The 20,686-nt window shown below is 45.7% G+C and overlaps 1 long non-coding RNA gene across 1 annotated transcript in view; it reads left to right on the top strand.

Annotated features, from left to right (window-relative positions):
* The first annotated feature begins 5,565 nt into the window (after positions 1-5,565).
* LOC148136240 (uncharacterized) overlaps positions 5,566-20,686 on the top strand; it is a 62,137-nt gene continuing 47,016 nt past the window's right edge. Inside the window, exon 1 of the long non-coding RNA XR_015754611.1 lies at positions 5,566-5,655. This is a non-coding gene — a long non-coding RNA (uncharacterized LOC148136240). The remainder of the gene's footprint in view (positions 5,656-20,686) is intronic.

Here is a 20,686-nt window from a genome sequence, read left to right as displayed (position 1 = left end):
GAGTGGGGAATAATTTAAAAGGGACCTCAGAGCAACTTTTTCATTCAGAAGGTGATGCATGTACAGAACAAAAGTTGCCAAAGAATGTGGTGTAGGTTGGTACAATTACAACATTTAAAAGGACATTCGACCTTGGACCTTCGGTTGACCATCCTCCAAGGCGGACTTCGGGACAGGCAGCAGCAAAAAGTGGCCAAGCAGAGGCTGATAGTTAAGTTCGGTACCCAAAGGGAGGGCCTCAACCGGGACCTTGGGTTCATGTCACACTATAGGTGCCCACCATTGCACTATACATACAAATACACACTCCTGTACACAGACACTCTCACACATTCCCACAGCCACCCACACTCACACATGCACCCTCTCACAAACTGAGACCCCTTTACACTCACACACACACATATATATATATATATACTCTCTCTCACAGACACTCTCAACCCCCCCAACCCCAGACACACGCACTCGCACTCACACATGCACCCTCTCAGACTTAGACCCCTTTACACTCTCTATCAGACACTCCCAACCCCCCCACCCCAGACACACACACACACTCCCACATACACCCTCTCACAGCCTTAGACCCATGTACACTCACACATACACTCTCTCACACAGACACTCACAACCCCCCACCCCAGACACACACACACAAAAAACCCACTTACACATATACATTTGTGGGGTGAATTTGTACCTGCAGAGTTACATTATACTTTGTTCAAAAACTGCATGAATCCATGTAAGACTCTATTAACTCATTCTTTAGATTAGAATCTGTCTAAACATTATGGCACAGACAACAGCACACAGGGGGCTAACACCTTCAACACATTATCTGGGCTGACACGTTAAAGTTAACCTGTGAATGTAACTTTTAAAAAAAGTTTTGTGATGTTCATATCAAAGTGAAACTAATATGGTCATTCTAACAGATGAGAGACTTAACAAACAATCAAGGTATTTTTCAATGTATAAATTCAGTTACATCACACTGTAAACTTTTGCTATAAATTCTGTGTCTTACAATTGTGTATTCCACAACTACCTGATGAAGGAGCAGAGCTCCAAAAGCTAGTGCTTCCAATTAAACTTGTTGGACTATAACCTGGTATTGTGTGATTTTTAACTTTAAACATGAGTATTGAGTACAGGAGTTGGGAGGTCATGTTGCGGCTGTACAGGACAATGGTTAAGCCACTGTTGGAATACTGCGTGCAGTTCTGGTCTCCTTCATATCGGAAAGATGTTGTGAAACTTGAAAGGGTTCAGAAAAGATTTACAAGGATGTTGCCAGGGTTGGAGGATCTGAGCTACAGGGAGAGGCTGAACAGGCTGGGACTGTTGTCCCTGGAGCGTCGGAGACTGAGGGGTGACCTTATAGAGGTTTACAAAATTATGAGGGGCATGGATAGGATAAATAGACAAAGTCTTTTCCCTGGGGTCGGGGAGTCCAGAACTAGAGGGCATAGGTTTAGGGTGAGAGGGGAAAGATATAAAAGAGACCTAAGGAGCAGCTTTTTCACGCAGAGGGTAGTACGTGTATGGAATGAGCTGCCAGAGGATGTGGTGGAAGCTGGTACAATTGCAACATTTAAGAGGCATTTGGATGGGTATATGAATAGGAAGGGTTTGGAGGAATATGGGCCGGGTGCTGGTAGGTGGGACTAGATTGGACTGGGATATCTGGTCGGCATGGACGGGTTGGACCGAAGGGTCTGTTTCCGTGCTGTACATCTTTATGGCTCTATGACTCTATGTAAAAGGCATCTGAATGGATATATGAATAGGAAGGATTCAGAGCAACATGGGCCACATGCTGGCAAAAGGACTAGGTCAAATTGGGATATCTGATCGGTGCAAACAAGTTGGACTGAAGCAAGCAAGCAAGTTGGACAGAAATTGCTGAAAAAGCTCAGCAGGTCTGGCATTATCTTTGGAGAGAAATCAGCGTTAACATTTCAGTACGAGTGACCCTTCCTCAGAACTTGGACTCAAGGTGAACTGATGGTTCTGTTTCTGTACTGTATAATTCAATGACTCTATAAGTTTCACTGCCTCTGTAAATTCTTCCAGCATAGAGTCATAGAGATGTACAGCATGGAAACAGACCCTTCGGTCCAACCCATCCACGCCGACCAGATATCTCAATCCAATCTAGTCCCACCTGCCAGCACCCGGCCCATATCCCTCCAAACCCTTCCTATTCATATACCCATCCAAATGCCTCTTAAATGTTGCAATTGTACCAGCCTTCACTACTTCCTCTGGCAGCTCATTCAATACCCATACCATCCTCTGTGTGAAAAAGTTGCCCCTTAGGTCTCCACAAACATCACTACCTTTACAATCATCTCCTTCCTCACAAACCTCCTGAACTCCATAACTTCCTCCCAAGAAAACTCCCTTTCTCTGTAATCTCATCTAATATCACAATCCTCTGTCTCTGTAACCTCCTCCAGCTCCTACCACCTTCCCTCTCACTGTAATCTCATCCAGTCTCTCAGCCCTCCCTATTTCTATAATCTCCAGCCTCAATCCTCCCTATCTCTACAACTTCCTCGAGTCACCACCTCCCTGTCTCTGTAATCCCCTCCAGCCTCTCAATCCTTCCTATGTCTGTAATCTCCTCCAGCCTCAGAGCCCTCACTATCTGTTATTCTGTTTAAGGCAGCAGATATGTCCTGCACATGACCTGAATGAATCCATTTCAGAGTCATGCTTGAAGTTCCATACAGGCAGCTTTTCTCGAGCATCCAAGCACCCTGTGCTCCTTTATTTCTGACCACTTCCATATCCCTCACCTTCGTCACTGTGCCATCAGTAGCTGTGCTTTCAATTGCCAAGCCCCATGTTGTCTTTCAAGGTATTTTAAAATCTTTGGCCAAGCTTTTGGTGAACTATGAAGAATCTTGAGAGGTTTCACTGTTCTGTATAAATGCACACCGTTGTTGTGACATGACAGTGGTCATCTCAGGAAGGTCACAGAAACATTTGAAATCTTTGCACCAAAATTACTAGTTATTTTCAGACCTGAAGGTAACAGTTCAGAGAAGTTTTGCCAAACAAATGACAGTAATGGGATGGCAGTTTTATGAAGAAAAGATGAACAAACCGGCCTTGAATGCACTGAAGTTTAGAAGAGGCAGAGGGGTGTCTCACTTGAGTGAGACTGAGGGGTCTCAGAACAGCCCATCTAACAAGGACGTGTCATCCTGTGCGACTCTGAACACAGTCATAAAGGAGCCTTCTCTCCTGTGTCTAGAACCTCGGAACCATGCAATAGTCAGGCTGGGACACTTTCCTTACACTTCTCAGAATTAACCCACACATTCAGTCCTGGATGCGATTATCAGTAGCAAGAATAGCAGAATCCAATCCCTGCAGTCAGTCGTGATCTATCTGGTGCCCGAGAAGGTGGGATGACCGAGTGTACCTCTTTCTACATATCGGCTAGTGAATGGCCTCTCACGGTGTGAACTCACTGGTGTATCTGAAGGGCGAAAGTTTGAGAGAATCCGTTCCCACACTTGGGAGCGGGTAAATGGAGCTTCTCTGCAGTATGAACTTGCTGGTGCAGCAGCTGGGTGAATGGTGCAGTGAACCCTTTCATGTGCGCACTGCAGGAAAATGGCCCCTCCCCAGTGTGAGTTCATTGGTGTTTCAGGAAATTAGATGAACAAGTGAATCCCTTTCCACTAAGCCAACAGCTAAATGGCTTCTCTCTAGTCTGAATGCATTGGCGTTTCTGCAGGTCATTACTGTTTTTAAAGTTCATATCACAGTCCAAACGTTTAAACATTCTTGCATCAGAGTGGACAAAGTAGTATCTCAAAAAAATTGGATAAATGAGAAAATCCAGTCCCAGGCTCAGTGCAGGTGAAATGTCTCCTCCCAGTATGAATGCAATGATGAATTCCCAACACAGATGGACACTTGAATGCATTCCCATAGGACATATACTTCCATGGTTTCCCTGTGGTGTAGGTGTCCTTGTGTCTGTCCAACTTATCTGATCAGTTGTTATCACATCCACAAAGTAATGTTTTGCAGGCAGTGTAACTGGACCTTCCACAGCCAGTTCACTGGAATACACTCACTTGGGCATGTATGCGGTTCAAGTCATACTACTGTTTGAAATCTTTTCCCAACCCATTTCTCCTTCTACATTCAATGATATTTCTCTCCTAATGATTCACTCAATTTAATCGAATGTCAACATGATTCACAATCTCATTTTCAAAAAGATGACAGTGTTGGGATAACACTCAGCTCACACTGAACATCACAACAGACACTTTGAGTTTCTTTGAAATATTCATTCCTCTCTTGTTCCCCAAAATATATGATTTAAGCACACTAAAAAAAGCCAAATTCTGCAACAAAGTCTACACGCTAAGCTAAGGAACCTTTCTAATAAACACCAGCTTTCTGTGTTAACGGAACAGTTTGTATTTCAAGATACTCACTAGTTGTGGCAGGCACAACTTACCAAGGATGTTGTGTTTTCCCTCGCCAGGACTGCCTAGACAAAGGGAGTATCATGGGAGAATCCAAAATCAAATCAAATCTTAATGTGTCACGAAGCAGGCTTGTTTGGCCTTATGACATAATTCTGCATCTATTTCTTAATTTCAGCTCTGGCGACCCTCCCTACTCAAACACCCAAAACCCACAATTCACCAAAGGGTCCTGTTTATCTAAGCCCTACAAATCACAGTATAAGCACAAGCAAATCCAAATAGAAATCTTCTGATTTACCCAACCGTCCTACTTTATTTAATGACCTCTCCTTCCACCAAACAAAAATCCATCCCACCCTGGCAATACTTTTCTACAATCTCTACCATCGGGGAGAAGGTGCAGAAGCCTGAACACACGCACCAGCTGGTTTCAAAACAGTTTCTACCCTACTGTTGTTAGAATACTGAATGGACTCACAAGCTCTTAGCTTCGCCTGTACCACTGTTTTCCTATTATTTGCTTATCTATGCTATTTGACTGTGTGATCTACCTGTATTACTCGCAAGGCAAAGCTTTTCACTGTGCCTCAGTATACGTGACAATAATTTAAATTCAAATTCACTACGCATTCATAGATCAGAAATATGAGACCACAATGTCAGTAATCGTTAAGACGACCTTTTAGGTAACTCTGCAGTGTTCCAGCCTCTCTCACACTGATCAGTACCACTGCCTGGCTTTGATACTGACTGGAGGCCCTGAAGCCCCACCCACCTTGCCAACCCAAGGCTAACTACGCATGCGCTCAACTCCCGGCGGTGCCAAATTGGCATCTGAACCCGGGTAATTGCCCCAGGCATATACAAACTGGACATGCAGATTATTAGTCAAACTTTGGGGTACTTAATAAATGTTTATAAACACTTTCCGCCCTCTCACCGGCTCCGGCGCTCCCTCCGCGGTCACGCAGCCTCTCTGGCTCGTTGTTATCACTGTCACTGCGCATGGCCCAAACTCGAAGCGGTACTACGCCTGCGCGGTAGTCTCCGGTGCCCTCTATGTGCCATTGCTGAGATTGTTGGCAATGAGGTGAGTGGAGTGAGTATGGTAGTCAATATAAGTCGAAACAAAACATAATGGAAATAATGCCAACGTAAAGGACAAGAGTTACGAAGATGTTTTCAGGCAAATATACTATTTTTCTTGATTTCAGTGGATTTGGGTCTTTCTGGCTAGCCCAGCATTTATTGCCTGTCCCCAAATGACCACATACAGTTGTCGCTTTGATCTTTAATTTTATCATGTAGACTTTATTATTTGATCTCGCAGCTTAGCTCCTGTTAGCAATAGTTTTGATTTTACTTCAACTCCATGAATCATGATTTGGAGATGCTGGTGTTGGACTGGGGTATACAAAGTTTAAAAATCACACAACACCAGGTTATAGTCCAACAGGTTTAATTGGAAGCACTAAGTTTTGGGGCGCCGCTCCTTCAGGTGGCTGTGGAGTACACGATTGTAAGACAGAATTTATAGCAAAAGTTTACAGTGTGATGTAATTGAAATTATACATTGAAAAATACCTTGATTGTTAAGTCTCTCATCTGTTAGTATGACCATGTTAGTTTCATTTCTTTCATATGTAAGTCGCAAAACCTTTTTTAAAAATTACATTCTCAAGTGAACTTTAACAATTGCTGCCAGCCCAGACAATGCATTGAAGGTGTTAGCAAGGGACTAAATCCTTCAATGCATTATCTGGGCTGGCACCAATTGTTAAAGTTCACTTGAGAATGTAACTTTTTTAAAAAGGTTTTGCAATCTATATGAAACTGTTAGAAACGAAAATCGCTTCTCAATAATCGCTCTAGACAAATTCAGGAAAACAAAGTTTTATTAACAAGTCTGCAGAGTTGGGCACCCTTGAAAGAAAAAAAAAGGCGCCCTGAGGCTTACAAAGTCTCCCATTATATACAGTACAAGTCCCTCCCCTCCTTGGCCCTAACGAGCCATGAGGTTCACATTCTTAAAAACATCATTATTCTCCAATTTACACTCTTATCACAAAGTCTGCAACAAATGTCTTCAGAGTCTCTAAAGTTGTTGTTTTTCTCACCCTGTAGTCTTATCAGTCAAAGACTTATTCTTCTCTGTCTGTGCTAGCGGTCTTATCAATCTGTAGCAGATGTCTCTTGAGTCGTTTCCCTATCCTGCAGTCTTATCAGTCAAGGACTCATCCTTCCCTGCCTGTGTTAATGGTTTCATCAATCAAGGGCCTGTTTGTTTTTTTACTCTGCTCACAAATTGTCAGCATTCTGCACAATTTAAACTATTCTACTTTTGAGTATATAAAATGTTCTAGAAAAGAAACAAAAGTTTTGTCTTTTATTATAGATCAGTCTGTGGTCCAGGCACATCTTAAAGTTTAAACCGAAATTACCTCTCACAATTCCACCCTTTTCTTTCTTTAAGATGTGCCTGACCAAGATAAGCCCCCCCTCCCTCAAGGGCCCGGGAAATCCTTGGTCTTTCGCAGCAACATCACTTTAAGTTCCCGCGTCCCATGTTGTGGAACCACCACTGCCTGGAGTCGGGAAATATTTTTCTGAATTAAAAACTGAATACAGGGAGTTAGGCAGGGTGTTACGAGAAGAAGAATCATGCCTCCCCCAACCACCAGCAACGCCGTGCGCCACCAGCTACCACCTAGGAGACCATCCCACCATCCGATGCCACTAAGAGGACGCCAAGATTGTACTGGCACATGGGCCAATTTCCGAATTTCATCGGAAATTTTCAACACCGCTTTATCATTATCGTCAATTTCTAGACAGCAGTTTGTCAGGTTAAATTTCCCGCACACACCCCCCTCCGAGGCCAACAGATAATCCAAGGCAAGTCGGTTTTGATATATAGCAGCCCTCATCTGTTCCTGCTGCTTAGCCAATAACTCTAGGGCCAGGGCAGTCCGGTTAGTAATGACCTCTACGACTGCTTGGAGCCTGATAATTCGATTTAACATATAGATAGGAGTACGATATCCCCATGATCCGTCCTGTGCCCACGTAGCCGGCCCGTAGTATTCAATAATCCGGGCCGGTGGCCACTCATCCCCCCAATCACCGACTTGGATATCCCTTGGCGACCTACGCAGGGAGTCAAAGAGTTTAACTCCCAAATCATCGCCTTCCTCCCGGGGTAATAGGAAGAATTCAGGTCTTATTAGACCCAGGAAGCATACTCCAGCCCATCCCATGGGCAGTTTGGAATATGCCTGATTACCGCATATCCAAAATAGGCCATCTGGAGCAGGCCCTCCCTGCCTCACAACGTCATCCCACAACTCCTTTACCCCAGGGACGCCCTCATAAGGACCAGGACCACTGCAATTCCAGTATTTGGATTGTTGGCCCCGTGGCAGAGTCTGGACAGAATTATTCCAGCATTGATTCCCCTGACAACCACCGCTCCACACTCTTTTCATGCCATCGGGAGGGTCAGCACTTAGCTCGTAAGAGGAGGAATCAGAACGTAACCGAATGCAATTTTGATGATCTCGGTTTGCAATGTACCAAGCAATATTCTCAGGCCACCATACTCGCGTGGTTGCATCCAATATATTCTGACAGGGGCTAATCCCTACCTTCACGGTCCCCTTGCCTTCAATACAGAACTGGCCCTCAGGGCTGTTTGTCAGTCTCCACCCCTGGCTTTTTCTGTCGTTGTCATGAGTCCAAGTGGTTTGCAGCAATTCCCCTATGTCTAAGCTTTGACCAGTCCACGGCCATTGTTCCGACATATGCGGCCCCCCCACAGACCCAGCAATTGCTAACATTTAAAACAGTGGCTATTCTAGAGGTGAGATCAATAAACAGGTTTTGTGTAACATCAGGGAGTTCAATCTTTCCTTCTACCTCTGCGTATACAGATGGCACTTTAGGGAGCACGACCGTTCCCTGACGGTCTTGCTCTTTCCCCAATCCCCGATCAGTGATCTGTATCTTGGTCTCCTTGACTCTGTCAACCTGCTCCCTGAGCAACACAGAGGATAGGTCCCACCTCCCAGTTTTGCTAATACACACCCAGCGGTCATTTATAGGACATCCATGGATTTTGCCACCGTATCCTTTATTATATACCTGATAATAGGGTCTCCCATCCTCCCAACATTCATGGCGTGCACTCACATCGTAACACCTATCGTCCACATAGGAATGGGACACAAATGATCCCGAATAGATTCGAATCCCAAGTCTTACTGTAGTTCGACATTTGTCACATCTCCCCTCACCCTCCCCCACATACAGGAGTAAACTGATCAATATCCCCACCAATACAGTCCAAGTAGAGTTCATTATTGCTGTCTTTTCAGTTTTACCGACAACGGCTTGCCCCCTTGCTCGCATGTCCAGGTGCTTTCTTCTTCAGGCGGAATAGGCCCCTTTATCCTTGATGCGTGGACCCACCCTTTTTCTTTCGTCCGAACAGCTGCTTCAGTTGTTAACAGAACCAGGGACGGTCCTTCCCACCGCGGCTGGAGCTTTTCGGCCTTCCAGGTCTTAACAAGTATCCAATCTCCGGGCTCCACCTTATGCAGGAGGAAGTCGAGCGGCGGAGTCTGAGCCAGGAGACCTTTCCTCCGGAGTTCTGCAAAAGAACGGGATAAGGCCAGTAAATAGGTTCGGATAAATACATCCCCCCCTTGTAGAGTGGGACATCCATCAACCTTACTCCAATACGGTAATCCGAACAGCATTTCATAGGGGGAAACCCCGACATCTCGGCGAGGTGCCGTACGTATCCTCAATAGGGCAATGGGCAGGCACTTTGGCCAGGGTAACTTAGTTTCTAACATCAGCTTAGTCAATTGGGTCTTGAGCATGCCATTCATTCTCTCAACTCGACCCGAACTCTGAGGATGCCAGGGTGCGTGGAATTTCCATTGGATACCCAGGGCAGTACAGATCAAATGGTGTAGCTTAGAAATAAAATGCGTCCCGCAGTCGGAGTCGATAGATTCCATTATGCCATATCTCAGGATTATGTTCTCTAACAACAGTCGGGCCACGGTTGGTGCATCGTCTTTGGCAGTTGGGAAAGCCTCTACCCAGTGAGTGAAATGGTCTACTATTACTAGCAGATATTTCCATCTCTGTACTGGGGGTAATTCTGTAAAGTTGACTTGGATCCTCTGAAATGGCCTAATCGCGAGGGGCTGACCACCGGCTGGCATAGAACGCATGGCCTTCTGATTAATACGCCGGCAAGTGGGGCATCCGACTACCTCTTGTTGGGCTAATGTGTATATCCCCCTGCATACATAGTCTCTCAGGATTGTATCACACATGGCTTGCACCCCCCAGTGGGTCTGATGGTGTAATCGGTGCAGAATACCTCGGGTGATCTGTTTGTTCAGTACTTGTCTCCCATCAGGAACCGTTCACTTCCCGTTAGTATCTAGCCGGGCACCTAATTGATCCATTTTATCAATCTCCCCCTGGGTGAAGACGGGTTGTTTAGCGAGCCCTTCCCTCAACGGTATTAACGTTAACAATTGGACGGATTTTTCGACCGCTGCCCGCTTGGCTTCCTCGTCTGCCAGCCGGTTTCCCACCGCTTCCGGTGTCGACCCCTTCTGGTGACCGGGTACATGGACTACTGCAAGTTCCGTAGGTAACGCCAGGGCTTCCAACGTTAGGCTGATCATTTGTTCGTGAGCTAATTCTTTTCCCCAGGAAGTTATCAATCCTCGCTCTTTCCAGATTTTCCCGAAAGTATGAACGACTCCGTATGCATACTTTGAGTCAGTATATATGGTTCCCACTTTCCCTTCCAACAACTTCAGGGCCCTCTGGAGGGCGTACAACTCACAGGATTGGGCTGACCACTTCCCGGGCAGTCGTCCGGACTCAATCGTCCGTTTCGTTGCACCATCTATGACAGCATAGCCACTGTATCGTACTCCACTGATGCACCGGGAGGACCCGTCGATATACAGTTCCTGTCCCTCACCCAGCGGGGCTTCTTGCAGGTCCTCTTGGCTCTTGGTCTGCAAGTCCACAAATTCCACACAATCATGCTCCTGTTCCCCATCTGCAGGACGTCCGTACAGAAACTGGGCTGGGTTGCAACTGAGATCTTTTGCAAAATTGAGATCGTTCCCGGTCATCAAAATCGTCTCATACTTCAGGATGCGAGAGTCTGTTAACCAGCGGTGAGCCTTTTGAGCCAGTATGGTACTAACCGAATGTGGAGAGTATACTGTGATCCTTCCTCCAAAGGTAAGTTTCCGGGCCTCTTCTACTAACATTGCCGTAGCTGCCACTGCCTGTATACAGGTCGGCCATCCACATGACACAGGGTCTAACATTTTTGACAAAAATGCAACCGGCTGACGTTTCCCTGCCCACAGCTGAGTAAGCACACCCTGGGCAATTCCGCCGGCGCTATTAACATATAACTGGAACGGTTCCTTCAGGGTGGGTAAAGCCAATACCGGAGCTCGAATCAGTTTACTTTTAATAATATTAAATCGCTGCTCCTCCTCATCTGACCAGTCCACCTTTTGTCCTTCTTGTCCCAGTTTGTCGTACAAAAATTTTACTAAAGTGGTGTAACTTTCAATCCATATCCGGCAATACCCTACTAGTCCCAGGAATTGTCTGACTTCCTTCTTCGTCCTGGGTATTGGCATACCCGTAATCCCTGATATTCGTTCTGGCGTGATACGGCGGTGCCCCTTACTGACTTGATGACCCAGATATCTTACTTCTCGCTCCACAAACTGGAGTTTTGTCCTGGAGACGCGTAGACCCTGTTTCCCCAGGAAGTTCAGCAGGGCAACGGTGTCTGCTCGTACCTCCTCTTCTCTTGGTCCTGAGAGTAAGAGATCATCGACATATTGGAGCAATTGATTCTCCGCGTTACACCGAAATCCTCCTAAGATCTGCTCCAGTATTTGTCCAAACAAATTGGGTGACTCCGTGAATCCCTGCGGCAAGACCGTCCATCTTAACTGTCGCTTTCGTCCTGTGAAGGGATTCTCCCATTCAAAGGCAAAAAGGTTCCGACTTTCTTCGTCAAGGGGGAAACAACAGAAAGCATCCTTCAGATCTATTACGCTGAACCATTCATGTTCAGGGGGAATTTTACTCATTAACGTGTAGGGATTAGGTACCACCGGGTATCTAGCCTGGACTACTTCATTCAACCCCCGCAAGTCTTGCACCAGCCTATATGTCCCGTCCGGCTTCCTCACAGGGAGTATTGGAGTATTGAAAGGGGACATGCATTCCTCCAGTAGTCCATCTGTGATTAATCTTTCTATCACAGGTTGTAACCCCTCCCGTCCTTCCATAGCAATCGGGTATTGTTTCCTTCTTACCGGGCCTCTTCCTGGTAACATGGTGATTTGGAGAGGTTTGATGTTTAGACCCCCTCTGTTCCCCTCTCGGTACCATACTTCCGGGTCTATTTGTTGATCATCTTCTTCGGTAAGGGCGAACAACCTTACCACCATTTCCCCGTTATTTGGTACCGTTCCGATCTCTAGTTTGACCTGCAAGTCTCTTCCTAACAAATTAAACCCCGCCGATGGCAGTAGAAGGAGGTCTCGTTTAGTAGTTCTGTTTTCATACCCAATTTCCACGTCCTCCACCACTGGGACTTGTAATTTCTGTCCTCCAATTCCAGATACCCCCATAACTTTTCCTCCTGCTCGGGTGCCGGGGGGTATTTGGATTATACTTGATCTTTCGGCTCCCGAGTCCACCATAAATGTGATCTCCGATCCTTGGGGCCCTACTTTCAAGTTTACCACGGGTTCCTGTCGATAGTCCTTTTGCCCCAAGGGTAGGAACCCCCGACCTCCCTAATCTTCCTCCATCAGGGCGTACGACCTCACCTCCCGCTTGTAGCGGGAGCACTCCCGTTTAAAATGTCCCTCTTCATTACAGTAGTAACATCTGAGTGTCCTCTTCGTTTCCCTGTCGCGGTCTCGCGTTCCTCCACTCTTCCTTTGTTCCGGCCATGGTTCTCTTTTCCTCTGCTCTTGCCACGACTCTCCCCTTTCCTGTTTCTGCCACGGCTCTCCCTTTTCCCTTCTTCCAGCTGTCATTTGTTGCACCGTTTGCATCATTATCTTTGTCGCCTTCTTTTGCTTCTCATCGTCCCTTCTCACAAACACCTTTTGCGCCTCCCGTAGTAATTCACTTAAAGATTTACTATCCCAATCATCCATTTTCTCTAACTTCTTTCGTATGTCCGGCCAGGCCTTTGATACAAACTCTACCCGTATGAGTTGTTGCCCCACGTCCGTCTCAGGGTCCACCCCAGCAAACTGCTGCAAATTCTTCCTAATCCTGTCTAGGAAGTCCGTAGGAGTTTCCTCCGGGTTTTGATGATTACCAAAGGCCTTGGTAAAATTGTGCCCCTTCGGGGCTGCGTGTCTTATTCCTTTTATCCAATATTCCCGCATGTCTCTCATGTTGCGCCGTCCTTCCTCCGTGTTCTTATCCCACTCGGGGTCGGTGAGGGGAAACTTCTGCTCCCCTCCTTCTCCCCCCTCTCTCTCCCAGACCAAGAGCGCAGCTTGTCGTATCATCTGACGCTCCTGGCTAGAGAACAATGTTTTCATGATGGAACACATCTCTTCCCACGTGTAAGTATTCGGACCCAGGAACTGATCCAATTGTTCAGCAAGTCCCATGGGGTCCTCTAGTAGACCCTTCATCTCCCTCCTGAAATTCCGTACTTCAGTACTCGTCAAGGGAACGTTCACATATCCCGTCCGTCCTTCCTCGCCCCCCCCATGGGCACTTCCCGGAGTGGATTCATTCTTGCAATCGAGACAGGGTTTTGTCTGTGACCCTTTCCAGCTTGAGATCTGGTCTGTACCCCTGAGGTAGTTTGTGATTCCTCCCCATTTTCTTCCCCTTCCCCTGAATCGTCGTCACCCGAAGGAACATTTTGTGGGGCAGACGGGGTCACGTAGGGCGGCGGAAAGTGATCTAAAGGGTCCCATTCTTTCTGCCCTTTCGAGTCTTTATTAGTTACCTGCATTTGGCAAGATATCGTAACCGGTAGCCAACAAAGGGCATAATCACTTTCTTCCAGATTAACATCAGGTTTTGAATTGACATATAAAATGAGGGCTTGCCGGACCCAGTCTTCGTCAGTCCCAAATCTAGGCCACCACACTGAGTCGCCCTGAATAGGTTTCTGGGACCACTTTTGACAGTATTTTACCATCTTCCTTTTAGATTTTCCCTTTCTTCCACCCTGATCCCAATTATTTAGCATTCTCCCTAACGGACTATCGTCAGGTACCCCGGGGTATGTGTCATTGTCCCTGTTTAATCCTACCTTTCCCTTAATCGCCTTAGATCCCTTATTTCCCATTTCCGAGGACTTCGTATTTTTCCCGTGATAATCTATCACAATGTAGCCAATTCCCGGACCTTCAGTCCCGTGATCGCCCAGGTTCCTTTGCAGGCACCCCCGGTCTTTGGATTCCTGTGTCCTACGTCTCTGTGACACAAATCACAGGCACCCCGTAGGTACACGTTCCTCCTCAAACACGGTCTCTGCAAAATCCCTCACAGGCGAGCCCCGGTCTCTAGATTCCTGAGTCCCACGTCTCTGTAGAAAAATCCACAGGCACCCCGTAGGTCCCCAGTCCTCCGGAAACACGGTGCCCGCAAGTTTTTTTTTTCTTACCTGGGTTCGGTGCACCGAAATTACTCTATCATTAACCGTCCCCACTGCCTCGGGTACACCCCTCCTTTGTTTTCCTGAGCCTCCCGGATATCACTCGCTCAAGCCGCGCGGGGCGACAAGCAAGGAATCAGGGACTGCCGAACTCGGCAGGGTGCACCTTCTCCGATATCCTTCCTCAACTCCCCTTGCGGCCGGAGTGTTGATCCCGGACGACTAGCCCCCAAGTTGTTAGAAACGAAAATCGCTTCTCAATAATCGCTCTAGACAAATTCAGGAAAACAAAGTTTTATTAACAAGTCTGCAGAGTTGGGCACCCTTGAAAGAAAAAAAAGGCGCCCTGAGGCTTACAAAGTCTCCCATTATATACAGTACAAGTCCCTCCCCTCCTTGGCCCTAACGAGCCATGAGGTTCACATTCTTAAAAACATCATTATTCTCCAATTTACACTCTTATCACAAAGTCTGCAACAAATGTCTTCAGAGTCTCTAAAGTTGTTGTTTTTCTCACCCTGTAGTCTTATCAGTCAAAGACTTATTCTTCTCTGTCTGTGCTAGCGGTCTTATCAATCTGTAGCAGATGTCTCTCGAGTCGTTTCCCTATCCTGCAGTCTTATCAGTCAAGGACTCATCCTTCCCTGCCTGTGTTAATGGTTTCATCAATCAAGGGCCTGTTTGTTTTTTAACTCTGCTCACAAATTGTCAGCATTCTGCACAATTTAAACTATTCTACTTTTGAGTATATAAAATGTTCTAGAAAAGAAACAAAAGTTTTGTCTTTTATTATAGATCAGTCTGTGGTCCAGGCACATCTTAAAGTTTAAACCGAAATTACCTCTCACAGAAACTAACATGGTCATTCTAATAGATGAGAGACTTAACAAACAATCAAGGTATTTTTAAATGTATAATTTCAGTTACATCACACTGTAAACTTGCTATAAATTCAGTGTCTTACAATCGTGTACTCCACAACCACCTGATGAAGGAGCAGCACTCCGAAAACTAGTGCTTCCAATTAAACCTGTTGGACTATAACCTGGTGTTGTGTGATTTTTTTAACCCATGAATCAGTTAGTGTAATAGGAGTGGATGGTTGTCCCTGGTGTGTTGAAGTGGGCAACGCCTTTCTACTGCCTGCAGCAGGGAAGATGCTGATGTTTGTTGGAGGTTGGGAGAAACTAGAGAGTCATGAGTCTGATGAGTAGTGATAGGGAGTGGGAGGAGCAGTCTGAGTTGGCGGAATTGTCTTGAGCTGTGATGTAGAGTGATCAGGAGTGGAGAGTTTGGTGATGAAATAAAAACAGAAAATGCAGCACGGAGGGTAATGATGCTGCTCGATTAACAAAGTGGTGTTGTTCTTGTTTTCTTTTCAGATGGGTTATAAACACAGAGACTGGGAGGTCTAGGTTTGAAGGGTTTTAGGGCCAATTTTAATATAGCTAACAGACTGCTTCAGGCAAAGGCTTTCAAGTTTAAAAACCTCTTGTACAATGAAAGGGGAGTGGCCAGTTCTCCCAGCTCAGCTTTCACTCTGGTTTGTTTTTTAGCAAGCAGTCAGTTGTGTAGCTGCTGGACCCAAAGAAGCAGGTCCATGCTGATCCTCCCTCTCTCTGACATCTCTCTCGTAAAACCCTATGTTTGATTTTACCTTTTTTTTTGCCAAGGGAATTGTGAAAGTATTTGGCACACCATCATTAAGTTCAGATAATCTGTTGGGCTTTTGGATAGATTAAGGTTATTCCATATTCTGCTCTCTTTTGTTTGTGTTTCATTTGGTAATCTTGCAAATAAATTCTATTTTGTTTAAAACTAAGTGGTTGGGCCAGTTGCATCACTCCTGGAGTGCCCAGTCTACACCGGCGTAAAACAACGATCAAAGTTAGGGTCCAGGCTACTTTCTTGAAGTGTTTTGAGAGGGTCTGGTCTATAACATGAGGAAGGGCCATGGTCCGTGTTAACTTGAATTTCTCTCCACAGATGCTGCCAGACCGACTGAGCTTATCCAGCAATTTCTGTCTTTGTTTTTGATTTCCAGCATCCACAGTTCTTTTGGTTTTTACTTAGTTTACTGATGTAGGCAGCAAGCAAGGCAGTGGTCTTGACCAGATGATCAGGTCTTTTCATGAGTGCTTCCTTCACAGCTGTTTCTCCAGATCGCTGAAAACTGTCAATCATCTGACTTGTGTTTCAGTGTTTGGAGATGTGCAAATGTGAAATTTTCTGCTATTACATTATTTCATGTTAAATTGGCCTCACATTAATGATGCCATGATAGGATATGAGATGTGCAGATTTATTGAATTGAACTTTGAAGTACTGTGTGCTTAACTAACAATGTGAGTACTTCATATATGTTGAGTACATGGAGTTATTGATCAATCCACAGGTTCAATTAATGTAAGTAACCAAAGGGAAAACCTTTCCATCCACCTCTTGCCTTATGACATTAGATAGTCCATATTTTGACAGAAGGCTGTGGAATGAATTAGATGGAACTTTCAAAGAGTTCGCACAGACGTGATGGGCTGAATGGTTCCCATCTGTGCTTTACCATTCCATAAAATCGAATATTGACTATCGGACACAGAGAAGAAAACAGTAAAAGTGAAATTTAAATCACTCAGAGCCAGCATCTTCAGGGGAAATATATGTGGGGGACTGGTGGGAAGACTCAAGTCATAGAGATGTACAGCATGGAAAAAAACCTTTTGGGTCAACTTGTCCATGCCGACCAGTTATAGAACAAAGAAAAGTACAACACAGGAACAGGCCCTTTGGCCCTCCAAGCCTACGTTGACAGATTTTGCCCTTCAATACTAAAATTGCCTTCATTAACAGGTTCCATATCCCTCTATAACGTTCGTCTTCATGAATTCATCCATGTACTTCTTGAATGTTGATATTGAATCTGCTTCCAGCACTTCCTCTGGCACTGCATTCCAGGCACTCACCACCCTTTGTGTGAAAACTTTGCCGCACACATCTCCTTTAAACTCCCTGCACCTTGAACCTGTGTCCCCCTCCACCCTGGGGATAAAAGGCCTAATACGTTTCACTCTATCCATGCCGTTCACAATCTTATAAGCTTTAACCAGACGCTCCTCAACCTCCTATGTTCCAGTGAAAACAAACCCAGTCTATCCAAGCTTTCTTGAAAGCTAAAGTCCCCCATACCAGGCAACATCCTGGTAAGCTAGCCTCTCCACAGTATTCACATTCTTCTGGTAGGTGTGGTGACCAGAATTGTACACAATATTCCTAGTGTGGCTGAGCTAATGTTCAATAACGCTGCAACATAACTTGCCTATCCTTATACTCAATGCACCTTCCAACGAAGACACATGCAACAGGCCTTTTTTTTTAATACCTTATCTACCTGCACCAGCACCTTCAGTGATCTGTGGATGTGCACACCCAGATTCCTCGGCTATGAGTTCTGCCATTCAATGCATGATTTCCAATTGTACTTAACCTTTCAAAATGCATCCCCTCACATTTGTCTGGATAAAATTTTATTTGCACATTTTCTGCCCATGCCTCCAATTGATCTATATCTTGCTGTATCCCCTGACAATCCTCCTCACTATCCACAACTCAACCAATCCTTATGTCTTCTGCAAACTTACTAATTAGACCAGCTACGTTTTCCTCCAAATCTGTTTTGTAAACCACAAAAAGCAGAGTTCTCACACTGATCTCTGTAGAATGCTACTAGTCACAACCCTCCATTTTGAAAAGAATAGAACATAGAACATAGAAGAATACAGCGCAGTACAGGCCCTTTGGCCCTCGATGTTGCGCCGATCCAAGCCCACCTAACCTATACTAACCCACTATCCTCCATATACCTATCCAATGCCCGCTTAAATGCCCATAAAGAGGGAGAGTCCACCACTGCTGCTGGCAGGGCATTCCATGAACTTACGACTCGCTGAGTGAAGAACTTACCCCTAACTTCAGTCCTATATCTACCCCCCCTTAATTTAAAGCTATGCCCCCTTGTAATACCCGACTCCATACGCGGGAAAAGGTTCACACTGTCAACCCTATCTAACCCCCTAATCATCTTGTACACCTCAATCAAGTCACCCCTAAACCTTCTTTTCTCTAATGAAAACAGCCCCAAGTGTCTCAGTCTATCCTCATACGATCTTCCTTCCATACCAGGCAACATCCTGGTAAACCTCCTCTGCACCCGTTCCAGTGCCTCCACATCCTTCCTATAGTATGGCGACCAAAACTGCACACAATATTCCAGATGCGGCCGCACCAGAGTTTTATACAACTGCATCATGACCTCAGGACTCCGGAACTCAATTCCTCTACCAATAAAAGCCAGTACGCCATATGCCTTCCTCACCGCACTATTTACCTGGGTGGCAACTTTCAGAGATCTGTGTACATGGACACCAAGATCCCTCTGCTCATCCACACTACCAAGTATCCGACCATTAGCCCAGTACCCCATCTTTTTGTTATTCTTCCCAAAGTGAATCACCTCACATTTAGCTACATTGAATTCCATTTGCCACCTTTCTGCCCAGCTCTGCAGCTTCTCTATATCCTGCTGTAACCTGCCACATCCTTCCTCACTGTCAACAACTCCTCCGACTTTCGTATCATCCGCAAACTTGCTCACCCAACCTTCTAACCCCTCTTCCAGGTCATTTATAAAAATGACAAACAGCAATGGTCCCAAAACAGATCCTTGCGGAACACCGCTAGTGACGGCACTCCATGAAGAAACTTTGCCATCAACTACTACCCTCTGTCTTCTTCCATCCAGCCAATTCCTAATCCAAACCTCCAACTCACCCTCAATGCCATATCTCCGTATTTTCTGCAGTAGCCTACCATGGGGAACCTTATCAAACGCCTTACTAAAATCCATATATACCACATCTACCGCTTTCCCCTCATCAACCTCCTTCGTCACCTTTTCAAAGAATTCAATAAGGTTTGTGAGGCACGACCTGCCCTTCACAAAACCATGCTGACTATCCTTGATCACATTATTCCTATCCAGATGTGCATAAATCCTATCCCTTACAATTCTCTCTAGGACTTTGCCCACAAAAGAAGTGAGACTCACCGGCCTATAGTTACTAGGGTTATCCCTACTCCCCTTTTTGAACAAGGGAACCACATTTGCTATCCTCCAGTCTTCTGGCACTACTCCTGTAGACAAAGAGGACATAAAAATCAAGGCCAATGGCTCTGCAATCTCCTCCCTTGCTTCCCAGAGAATCCTAGGATAAATGCCATCAGGCCCAGGGGACTTATCTATTTTCACCTTTTCCAGGATTTCCAACACCTCTTCTCTACATACCTCAAAGCCATCCATTCTACTTATTTGTGACTCAGTATTCACATCGACGACAATGCCCTGTTCCTGAGTAAATACTGAAGAAAAGTATTCATTCAGTGTCTCCCCAATCTCTTCCGCCTCCACACGCAACTTCCCACTACTATCCTTGACTGGACCTATTCCTACCCTAGTCATTCTTTTATTCCTAACATACCTATAGAAAGCCTTAGGGTTTTCCCTAATCCTACCGACTAAGGACCTTTCATGTCCCCTCCTTGCTGCTCTTAGCTCTCTCTTCAGGTCCTTCCTGGCTACCCTATAACTCTCAATCGCCCCAATTGAACCTTCACGTCTCATCTTGAGATAGGCCGCCCTCTTCCATTTAACAAGGGATTCCAATTCCTTATTAAACCACGGCTCCCTCGCACGACCCTTTCCTCCCTGCCTGACAGGTACATAATTATCAAGGACACTCAATAGTTGCTCCTTGAACAAGCTCCACATATCATTTACACTCTTGCCTTGGAGTCTACTTTTCCAAGCCACACATCCTACGTCATGCCTCACCGCATCATAATTTCCCTGACCCCAGCTATAACTTTTGCCCTGTAGTACACACTTATCCCTCTCCATCACGAGAGTAAAAATCACCGAATTATGGTCACTATCCCCAAAGTGCTCACCTACCTCTAATTCTAACACCTGGCCTGGTTCGTTACCCAGAACCAAATCCAGTATGGCCTCACCTCTTGTTGGCCTGTCTACATATTGTGTCAGGAAACTCTCCTGCACACATTGAACAAACACTGCCCCATCTAACGAACTTGAGCTATAGCTTTCCCAATCAATATCAGGAAAGTTAAAGTCCCCCATAACAACCACCCTATTACTGTCACTCATCTCCTGAATCACCTTCCCTATCCTTTCTTCTACGTTTCTAGGACTATTGGGAGGCCTGTAAAAGACTCCTAACAGGGTGACCTCACCTTTCCTATTCCGAACCTCAGCCCAAACTACCTCAGATGGCAAGTCCTCATCCATCGTCCTTTCCACCACTGTAATACTATCTTTGACAAGCAATGCCACACCTCCCCCTCTTTTACCCCCACCTCTGACCCTACTAAAACATTTAAATCCTGGAACCTGCAACAGCCAATCCTGTCCCTGTTCTAGCCATGTCTCCGTAATAGC

This window comes from Chiloscyllium plagiosum, unplaced genomic scaffold (genome assembly GCF_037043375.1).
Source record: "Chiloscyllium plagiosum isolate Xiang-an unplaced genomic scaffold, Cpla_swu_hap1 HiC_scaffold_46, whole genome shotgun sequence".
NCBI classification, from domain to species: domain Eukaryota; kingdom Metazoa; phylum Chordata; class Chondrichthyes; order Orectolobiformes; family Hemiscylliidae; genus Chiloscyllium; species Chiloscyllium plagiosum.
Note: the sequence above shows the minus strand (reverse complement) of the source record. Positions and strands in the feature narration are given on the sequence as shown.